Below are 9,974 nucleotides of genomic sequence, written 5' to 3' on the forward strand. Positions count from 1 at the left end.
AAGCATTTATAAGGCTTAAGTTGCATACAGATACTGTAAATCACAAACTATAGCAATAAGCAAGGGCATTTCGACACTTGTTATTCATCTTAAAAGAACAAACTGCAGTTCTAAGCTAGGGACGAAGCTACATACTACCTTGTAACTTAGATAAATGGAGTTGATTAGAAAAAGATTCATTATAAAGAAGACCGAGGTACTGTTTTTACCTGTGCAGCTAACTCCATTCCCAAAATACCCTGGCTTGCAGGTGCAAACAAAGGATCCTTCAGTGTTTTTGCAATTAGCGTTTGCATGACAGTTGTACTTTCCTGCCTCACACTCATTTATATCTGCAAAACAAAAGTCAGGCACTGAATGATTAAAACTGGCTTCCTTTTTCCTTCATAGCAATTATTATAGCCTACCATAATAGCCATTCCATGCGATTAATTTTCATTTTAAAACGAGGTCAATCCTCAAACCTTTCTCCTTTGAAATTAATTTTCACATTAAAAGGCTTTGCACTTCGCCTCGTTTTAACACAGAAGCTCGAGTCAACTCGAAAATGGCCTATTAGAATTACAAGAATATACCTCACTTATTATATAAACTTAATGCTCTGGGATCAGTAAAAGTAAAAGGTATTATGGAAATTAACGAGACTTAAATTAAGGCAAATTTAGTGAAAACCACTTTGGAACAGAGGAAATTAATTTGAAAGAGACTTGGCTACGAAATATCTGAGTGTCTCAATTAAGGAATTTGAACGGTGTTACCTGTACATTTATCTTCTCCATTTTTAGAAAAGCCTTCCTTGCAAGCACATCCGAAGGATCCTATAGTGTTTTGGCACACTGAACTAGTGACGTTACAGTTGTCTTCTCCTGCGTCACACTCGTTTAGGTCTGGAAATCAAGATTTAAAGCTGAATTATCAAACTGAATCAGTTCTTTTTCAGTTTTATAGCGGAGCTCCTCGCGCGCGCGCACCGGAGCACTATGGTTAAGAAAATTTGGTAAACTATCTATCCGAAAAAATTTGGTTATGACGTAGCGTATGACGTCATTTGTCTGTCCATTGAGGTCATTTAGTGTTTAAAGTTTTGCGCTGATATTTTATTTGATCACGGGCTCAATTCGAAGCCCCTAGCCCCATAGCTTAGAAAATCTATCCATCTTAGAAAATTCGGCAATCACGTGACCGTACCCCGACCACCCAACCTTCCGTTTGTCCGCACCACAGGTATACCAATGTTTAATCTCACACTTTCTAGCTAGTTTGGGAGCCTGCAACCTGATATTGTACATCCATGTTTTGATTAATTGACAGCTGTCAAAATAGTGTTTCTGCTGACCAGTATCGCCTGACCCTATCGCGGGCTCAGGTATCGACCCACTGAGTTCGAGTGTTTTTTGCAGGTATCTGCTGACAAGTTGCTACTTTTTAATTATCGCAGGCTCAAGTTCAGTTTTTTTAAAATGCATATGAAATAAGCCGTGTTCATGAGCCGCACTTTTAAAACGTTGATTTCGAACTGACCTCGGACGCGAAAATTCAACCGGCTTTTACATTTACATGCAGGGGAGGCAATCACTTCTGACTTTTCTCACTGTCACGCGTTGATCGCGCTCTACGTCCAATTTTTATGTCCTGATTGGTCAAAATTTGACAGGTGAGTTCATGCGGAAAATTTATGCAGCGTCTGGAAACTTGCTTACTGATAGCTGGAGCTGACAGAGTTTTGTGTCATCTTGTGATGTTTTAAACTGTCTTTTTCTACTTGGTGTACAAAAAGAAATACAGCTGCTATCAAGATTGTCCTGTAATTCATGGCTGGTTTGTTTATTGCGCTTTTTGCTGACAAATGCACCGTTTGTCAAAGTCATTGGAAATCCGATTTCGGATGGCATCGTTTTCAAAAATGAGCTTACTCACTTGCCTTTGCTTGAGGCGTAAGAGGGTTGGAAAGTCTCAAGCGATTCTGGAACACTTGATGACCTTCAGAAGCAGCATCTCGACTGGTAAGCCTGAGCAATTTTAATTATTGTCTTTGATGTGTTTTTTTTTTTTTCGGTTTCCTGAAGTCGAGCGTATGGTTTATACGGCTTAAGTTTATACACGAGCAATGATCTAACCTACAATAGTATCAGGTTTAAAAAGCCTTTAGACATTTTTTGACCGCAAATTCAAAGAAAAGGTCCCGAAGATTATTTAGTTATGATTTTGGCTGTAAACAGAAAGCTCTGAGCGATTTTCTTGCCTCGAGTTCATCTTGAAAAAGAGCCAGCACCGGGAAGCCGGCTTAAAACATAAATAAGCTTATGCTTACCTGACTCATGATTTTCAGAGACAGTTTACTCTCAATACTTCTCTTCGTGAATGAAAATTATTGTCTCTATACATGTTTCACCGAATTATATTTTTATTTTATTGATTGTCAGTAGTCTCTCTCGCAATTTTTATCGCTGCACTGGTTGTTTCCAGTCCAACATAAACATCGCATGCGCGTGAGGAATACTCAAAACGCTGCGCGTAAATATCACTCGCTTTTAATAGTCCGGAAGCCAGGACCCTAAAAGAAGGGTTTCGTACAATGATCGGGTCAGAAAAGGTTTGATAGCGGATTTTGATAGAACAAGACCTGCTGATCAATGTCAGCTAGTTAGTAGAGTTGATTTGTGGTATAGGTTACGAGTTATGCGGCTATTTTAATAGGCCACCCCTTTAAATTCATGGAAACGAGGCTAAGATACAAGACCACTGATAATGCGTAAATTAAACGTTTATTTTGACCTGAATCTACAAATATCGTTACACCTTTGTAGCACGAATCTTAATCATGTTCAGATTGCTCAAATTGAGGTCACGTGACCGAACACGTGACAGCTGCAGCGTCAAAAATGGTGTTTTAGAGCTTTTACTAGCCTATTTTAACGTCTTCATTACCATAAATGTGTTAATTATTCATAAATATTCTGATATTTTATACGTGATATTTTATACGTGACTCAAGATCTTGCATCGCTTCAACAGCATGCCTCCAGACGAAGGCCTGGTAGTTTGATCGCTTTAGATGTTGAAGTAGACAATCAGACGTCGGTGGAAGCATTTCGTTTTTCTGCTTTTTCTGGCAGAACATGAAGAAACGCAGCTCATCTACGGTGCTTGTCTTTTTGGATGTTGTATATAGACTACAAACAAAGGCTTCGCAGTTGCCGGCTGTGGTTACGTTCAATTCTTGTTCCTCTCCGAGATGAGACACGCTATCCTGGTGGTCAGTACTACGACAAAAACTATCCCAAGCCTTCTTCTTCCCGCTACCCGCCAAAACGCTGGTCGAATCACAGCCCGTGATTGCATGGAATCCAGGAAGAGATCTACAAAGCTTTTCACCCAAAGCATGGGTGATGTCATGCACTGGAATCATTCGTTTTCGGTCCTTTAATCCGGTGCGAAACCACAATTCTGGACATCCCAAACTTCTAAAGTGGCTAACGCTTAGGATAAGGACATCATTATCCGGCGACTGGATAACAAGTCGTCTATCTGTTCTTGCTGCGTACTTGGCATGCAATATCATCCTGGTGTCTGCCTCTTCATGATTTGATCGGAGTGCCTGGACCTCTCTGCACTGACCTCTTGTCACAGTCACCGCTTTCTCGCCATCTCTGAAGCCACCCCCGATCACAAGCTCCGTCTGTGGGGGAAGCTGGTGTTCACCAATTCTGCAGAGCGCAGCCGACAGGAAATCGCACAGGTTAACCTGGTATTGGAAATATGTAGCACACATTTGAGAATTGGAATCTCTTATGAATGGTTACACTCAAAGGCAAAAAATGTTGATGTCCAATTCACATTGCTGGTAACGAAAGTTTAGTTTAAGTGTAAAACTTGTTAACTAAAATAATCTAAGCCTTACCTTATTCTTGGGATTGGAAATGTACTTTCCTCATTGCCTGGGGACTGGAGTGGTAGGGCCTCCTATCCGCACTTCAAGACCAACGGATGCTCCTCGTCGTTCACGCTCTCCTTCCTTTATGGAGTTCTCCCAGTATTGGTCAAAGACTACATGGACTTGCACACAGTTGTTTGAAAGAGCGGGGCAGTGAAGATGTTGTGGTACTTTTCAGAAAGATCCCCAAAGGTACTTGTTCCGGCAGATTTTGACATTTGTATGATAGCCATGCCGTCGATGATAACAACAGTAGGATTAGGTAATGCTGTTAGTTGCTGAACCACGTTAACGTCTTTCTCCAGAAGAGAGCATAGGACGCTCTTTGTCCCTTTTCTTAGAATCCCATCTGCGTTTGCGAGTGAATATGGTACTGGAGACAATTCAAAGCTTAGCACATCTTTCAGAGAGATCTGTCGCGTGTTGATACGATAAGGAGCCTGCCAAATAAGTCCCTGTCCGCGTTAACAGTGACAAGCTTGTCGCTGGATTTGACGTGGATTTTTTTATTTGCGCTGCTGAACGTCTTGATCTTCATGTTGGGTATTGGTTCCCAGACACCAACGGCATTGCTATTAATATGCTGCTCGACGAAGGCTTTCATTTGCTGCCGGCCTTTCTCGGTACTGTGAACAAGGGTCTGGGCAACATCTTCCGGAAGAACTACTCCAGTAGCAATGTTGAGAAGCGCATCCGAATCAAGATTAAAAGGATTTGTCATCAAGCCTGAAGAAAAACAACTGATCATTTTCTTGACATCTTCTTCGTCTCGTCAAACTCTTCTTGGAGCTGCTTCCTTGTGCGATGCTTGCCCCCCATCTTGAAGGCCGAACATGGCTTTCAAAGCAGATGTAATAGATGCTCGCTCGTGTATTGTTAAAAACCTCCGCTCAAGAGCCGACGGACTTTGTGATATCCCGATCACTCCTCCGCTTGATTTCGAGTCAGCATTGATCGACTGCTCCAGGGCCATGTCAGTGGACACTCGTGAAAAGGGCTGCCCAGAACGACTTATGGAATGATTCCCCTCAGCAAACTCCTTATAGACTTCCGGGTGAGTTAGTTCCAGTTTCTGCAAATCGGCGAGATAAACAGGTAGGTAGCGAGCATAGTTCTGCCTGTCCATGGCAAAAAAATTGAGGTAACATTGCTGCGGTACTGGAAAGATGCAACTTCCAATTTCCGGTTCTCTCTGCCTTTAGAAACTGTAAAAGGGTAGTGACCATAGAGCAATACTCATCTCAAAATGCAAATAGGTTGGACCTTTCTTGATTCTCTGATTTAAAGATGGCGAATAGATCCGTAATTTCCGTCAGATCTGTTGTTATCTTTCTCACGCTCTCTCGTGCGCTCTCTTTGTCGCTCCCCACCGCTCGAACGCAGTCCACAATCTTGTGCAAAACGGATTCTTCTGGGATCTTTTCATCCCGTGACTCGTACCAGAGAATAAAAGCATCCCACATGAGACGGAAGAACACTTCTAAACAGAGCTTGTGTGCCCTTATTCCTCGGTTGTAAGATTTCCCTTTCATTAAAGCGGACGTCGAACCAGCAGCGTATACACCTGACTCAATGAAGAGGTCATCAAGTCCAGAATCAGCGAATTTCTTCCCTAACAGTGAAAGAAAGTTCAGAACAACATGAAATCCGCCCATGCGTACCACTACGTTGGAGAACTCGTTAGGAAATCTCCACTGTATTTCCTTTGCCTTGCTATATATGGCAAGGTCAAAGGTTATCACGGCGTCTGCTTGACCCATCGCGGCACTTATCTTCTGTGCATGTTTCAGCACTGTGTATATGGTCGAAAAGTCATTAGATGATCCATCGATCATTGGACAGTAGCCAATATTGCTCACTACAGGCATCTCAGGATAGAGAATGGTGTTAAATCCTGCCCAACTTGGAATTGATTGCTTTTCAAAAACATCTGCAACGACAGCTTCTCCAAATTTCTTGGGACAGAGCCGAAGAAGAGTCCAGATGACATCAGCTTTTCGAGCGGTGCCTGTTTCATTGTTCAAATCATCATACCACTTCATGTCAACAGAGCCAATGTGATCAGTTACAGCTGGACGTCTTCCTCGAACTGGACACTGTTCGATGTCGTACACCGTACCCGTTGCCTGTAATGAATGTCGCTTTAGTCTCTGTTCTACTGGGTTGGGAGGTGAATCTGGACCAAAGGTTCTGTTCTGATAAATAACCATGGTGGTTGCATGCGTAGTATTCTTCCCGTCGATAGTCTCCTCATTTAAATCATTATTGTCGGCGGCAATCTGTACAAACGAACCAGCCTTTATTACAGTTGGTATGACTGTACCGAACTCTTCAGCCTTGGCAAGAACGTCCTCTGCAATACTTGTATTCACTGCACGCATCTCATCGTAGGAAACGCAATGTCCCATTCTGTCTAGCAGTTCGATAAGCCGCCTAGATGTTGTCAGATGATGAACACATAAAGCTAAGCTGGTGTGCTTAGGAAGCTTAACACGTCCCTTGGAATTACAATGGATGATATCTTGTGCGATACTGAGGATTTGTCGTTCGTCTTCAATTGCGGTAGACTGGTTCAACGCATTAGAGGGTCTAGCCCGCTTATCTGAGACCACGAGCTGCTTGATTAGTAAATACAGAGAGTCCGGGATGAGTTGTCTGGCGGTCTCCATGCTGACATCTTGAGTATTTAGTGGTTTGGTGTTAATACCTGTACAATTCTTTATCTCTTGTTTGATTAAGCTTGCCACATGACGTATTTCACTTGACTGTGGTATTTCATTGCCGTTGTTGACGCTTACGTTTCCATTTTCGGGGCTCTGAAATACAGCCCATGCGTTTAGAACATCTTGAATGTTAACGGTACTTGCATAGACAAGTTCAGATTTACTGCGGTCGGCTGGCTGATGGAAGACAATCGAAGTGGAAAAATGCTTTTGCAAGCGTATTTTTAGATTTTGAGTGGTGTAACTTTCCGGACTATCAGCGCCTTTTTGTGTGAGAATTTCCTGAAATTTGCTTAATAGAGACATCATATCGTATGCTCTGCCTTGTTCGATACCAGCAGCTAGATCAATTACAAGGTCTTGAAAAGCCCTTTCGTGAGGTGAATCTAGGGCTTCTCCTTTGGGCAGGCTAAGCGTGGTTTTCTTACTGACATAAGTAGTGAAACAGTTCTTATGGTACTTTGCCTCTGCTGCGATGAGGTCTCCGTTCACACCATTTAAAATGTGTAACATAGAGCTATCTCCTTTTCTTTCAGCCGCTATTTGGATGCTTTCAAAGGCCTCGAATGTGCATAGATTGATAAGATCTTTACTCTTTTTATGAGTCTTAGTTTTACAAATGAAACACCTCGACCAATCAACTGGGGCCATTGCTGTTTCCCACAAAAGTAACGATGACACTTGCAAAAATGAGCTAACACACTACAGAATACCCGCAATTTCTAACCACAAAGTCTATTATTAAAGTATACTAAAGCATAATATATAGTAGATGCCTTAAACAGATCGGCTCCTGCTTTTAGCTACAACTCAATAATGCAAAAAGGCCCGAAAAAATGTAGAATCAAGTCATGTAGCCATAAATTACAATAAATAACAGTCTTATTTACGGAACAAGACTTCCTGGGACAATAACAGCTATTGTTGATTTAACAGCCATTTTCTAGTACTCAAAGGTACTGAAATATAATTTTTGGCCTGTCTGAGGTCACGTGCTTGGTCACGTGACCTTGCGTTGCAATGTTTGAGCATGATTGGGATATAATTTGTTAAGAAGTAACGATATTAGAGGTTTCTATTGATAAACAATTGCAGATAACGCCGTAAACAGAAGCTACCGGAATGAGCCTCGTTTTCATGTTGACCCGGAAATGGGAGAAAAATTGTCAATCTTTTATTGTTTCAGTTTCAATAAGCTAGAATTTGTCTTAAAGTGTGTAATGCACCAACAGTAAGTATAAAATATCAGAATATTTATGAATAATAAACACATTTATGGTAATGAAGACGTTAAAATAGGCTAGTAAAAGCTCTAAAACACCATTTTTGACGCTGCAGCTGTCACGTGTTCGGTCACGTGACCTCAATTTGAGCAATCTGAACATGATTAAGATTCGTGCTACAAAGGTGTAACGATATTTGTAGATTCAGGCCAAAATAAACGTTTAATTTACGCATTATCAGTGGTCTTGTATCTTAGCCTCGTTTCCATGAATTTAAAGGGGTGGCCTATTAAAATAGCCGCTTAACTTGTGATCTATACCACAAATCAACTCTACTAACTAGCTGACATTGATCAGCAGGTCTTGTTTTATCAAAATCCGCTATCAAACCTTTTCTGACCCGATCATTGTACGAAACCCTTCTTTTAGGGTCCTGGCTTCCGGACTATAAAGATTACACATAACAAAACGATACACAGTTTAATAAATAAAGGGAAATAAAACCTAAACATAACAGTTTATCTATCATGTTGAAGCGTAAATAGTAACCCTATTAATCGCACTGCAAATTTGGTGCCTGTCAAAAGTGAGACCCGTCCGGCTGGCCGAAAAGTGATTTTGGGAATTTTTTTATCGTTTTCATTAAAAGCCCATAATTATTACCCTACATATCACATAGGACCAGATTTTTCTAACTGAAAAGTCCCGGCATTATAGAATTTTCTTCATGAAAACGTTTTATAATTCAATGCTATAATTTGTTGTGCAAATGAAGCGCGTGCTTTGATCGTCGTGGATATTGAATGAGTGCAAATTCTCTTGCAAAATTGTGAAAAACTGCGGAATTATAGGTTTAAATAGGGCAAAAAAGAACAAATTCTGTCCGAGGTCTGTATGATAAAAAAGGGCCTCATAGTACTGTTTACCTGAGACGTGATGGGAAAAAGTATGTTTAAAAGGCTAGATTACACGCCACCAGATTCGTCGACAAGATTTACTAGTAAACTAAACTTGTCGAACACAAAAAATCCGGCCTGATTTTTTATTTTGGCCTCTCTTTAAGACAGAGGAATGCAACGTGTAAAGTGGCTGCCACCAAGGACTATCGTGGCGCGTGCGTTTCTTAAAATTATATTTCGGGGTTGTCCAATTAGTCTCTCAAACGAAGCAATGTTGGAGAGACTGGTGAATGCCACATTATGATGCAATAGCTAATGCAAATACAGTACACGAATAGGTAGGTCTATTTGTTTTCCAGGCCTAATCTACTGTGATCGAACATGATTGCTATTTTTGGGTGTACAAATAAGACTATTTAATAACTCGATGTAAAAGCTGTTTCACTCTTGGACTGTCAAATTATTTTTCTCTAAAATCACTTTGCCTTTGCCTCAAAAGTCAAATGAATGTGCCCTGATCTGTGGATTACAAGTTTATTGTTTGATTTAAATCATGAATTTATTAACGGGAGCTTCGCTTTTAGCCCTGGCTAAATCTATTTATTATCTATTGAATGAGAGATAGCAATGCAATGCTTTCGAGACTTGTAGTCCACGAATGAATAAAGCAGTTTTTAAAACAAGGCAATTGCAAGGAACACTAATTCAGTTGATGGCACTTATAACAACGGTAAAATGGCAGATAAAATCAGTGACAAATGATTATTCAAAGTTTTAAATGTGGCAAGTTATGTTATTTATGACGAATGATCCCGCGAAAAATAAGAAATAACTATTTTGTATTGTCATTACTCCTAGTTAACAAAATTGTAATTAGTCTTTTACCATTATTTTTTACCCTTTATAGAAGTGACGCCTTCAGTGGATTGATAAGATGTTACTTCGGTTAAGCTGGATTGAGTCACCCCAGGACTGCAGAGGATATCATCCTCTTCGCTTAATTCGTTACATCCTACTCAACCTCATTCATTGTAATTGCTAATTACGACAACTATCACTTTGTCGATGAGGCCAGACTTCAAACTCTTATTTGTACATTTGGAGATGTCTCTTTTGGATTCTACTGTCTCAAACGCGTGATCTCGAGGCAAATGATATTTAAATAGCCTTAACATTAAGACGATCCAACTCTCTA

This window comes from Porites lutea, chromosome 8 (assembly GCF_958299795.1).
Source record: "Porites lutea chromosome 8, jaPorLute2.1, whole genome shotgun sequence".
Taxonomy (NCBI): Eukaryota; Metazoa; Cnidaria; class Anthozoa; order Scleractinia; family Poritidae; genus Porites; species Porites lutea.